This window comes from Ceratina calcarata, unplaced genomic scaffold (genome assembly GCF_001652005.2).
Source record: "Ceratina calcarata isolate Rehan_Ccalc_2016 unplaced genomic scaffold, ASM165200v1 scaffold307, whole genome shotgun sequence".
In the NCBI taxonomy this organism is placed as follows: Eukaryota; Metazoa; Arthropoda; class Insecta; order Hymenoptera; family Apidae; genus Ceratina; species Ceratina calcarata.
The window spans coordinates 85,629-87,101 of NW_017153236.1; positions in this window are offsets into that span (position 1 = coordinate 85,629).

Sequence of the window (1,473 nt, forward strand, 5' to 3'; positions counted from 1 at the left end):
GGGTACCCCTTAAGATTTTGCCAAATTTTCGTTTTTTGTCAATAACTCGCAAACGGATGGTCGTAAGGGAAAGTTGTTGGGACCATTTTGTAGAGGACGACGAGACCTACAAGTTCCATATAAAAATTTTTCATTAGCGTCAATAGTTTACGAGTTATTTGCAAAAAACTGTTTTTTCGTTTTTCGTCAATAACTCGTAAACTATTGACGCTAATGAAAACTTTTTATATGGAAATTGTAGGTCTCGTCGCCCTCTACAAAACGGTGCCAAAAACTTTCCCTTACGACCATCCGTTTGGGAGTTATTGACAAAAAACGAAATTTTTTGCCAAAAGTTCGCCGTTTCGACGGTCGGGACGGTCGGATTTCTTCAGTACCCATAAAATGCCTCCTTGACAACCCAGATAACCTAAAATTTCAGAGGATTCTTAAAAATATCTTAATCAGTTTTTCGGTAGGCTCTTCGGGCGATAATCGGAGCCGGGCGCGAGGGAGGGACGTTTAACGAGTTCGTTGGGTTAATATTAACGATATTTCTTTTATTTTTTCCTCTTCCCTCATCGTTTCCTACCATATTGCCTCGTTGAAGGAGCTCCCTCGTCGGCCATCGGAATGCGTCCTCCGGCGAGTGTTCTATCGGTTTATGAACGATTAAATTTCATCAAATATCCATTACGGGATGTAATTATGTCGTGAAAAGCACTCCAGTTATCTAATATCCTCTTTGTGAAACGTCATTTCATTATACATTCACGATACTTTCCCTACAACGTTACTAAATCTCCTGCTCAAAATTTTCCCTGACAAAAAGAAAATATCCAAAATATGAAAACCCATAATTTTAATATTAATTACTATTTATATTTTTTTATTATTATTATGATCCATTTATCAGAATTGAAATGAAAGGTAGAACTCTAAAAAGAGGGAACTTCAATTTATCCTCGCTGTTTCTTAGGGAATCTCGTCAGCGAACGGGGCTGCGTGGGCGGAATGGTTTTTTTTTTTGTTCAAGCAACGACATTAAAAACATCGTTAGCCCGTTCGGGGGCCGGGGGAACAGTCGGCTGAGAATGTAATTAAGCGCAGTCGAAGATTTACTGTGTCGCTGCCCCACCTCTGCCTCCTCGAGTGTCCTTTCAAGGGTCGGTTTATGAATTTCGCGATCATAAGGAAAATACTCCAACCCCCTCCCCCCACCTGGTCCCAAAAAACTTTCATTCTCCTGTCCAGCATGGAAATTTATAGACTGCAGCTTAAATTGTTTGATGCCAGAGGTCGCAGTTTTTGGCTATTAACCGTCTAGTTTAATGTTCAGTGAAAATGCAAATTGATTTTTAATGTCGTTCTAGGGTTTTTATCATTCATATCGTATTTTATCAATTTATCATTATTTATATCTAGGGTTTTGAATATTCGTTCACTTAATTAAACAGAAATATTTTAACGTATTTACTTTTATACTAATTACTA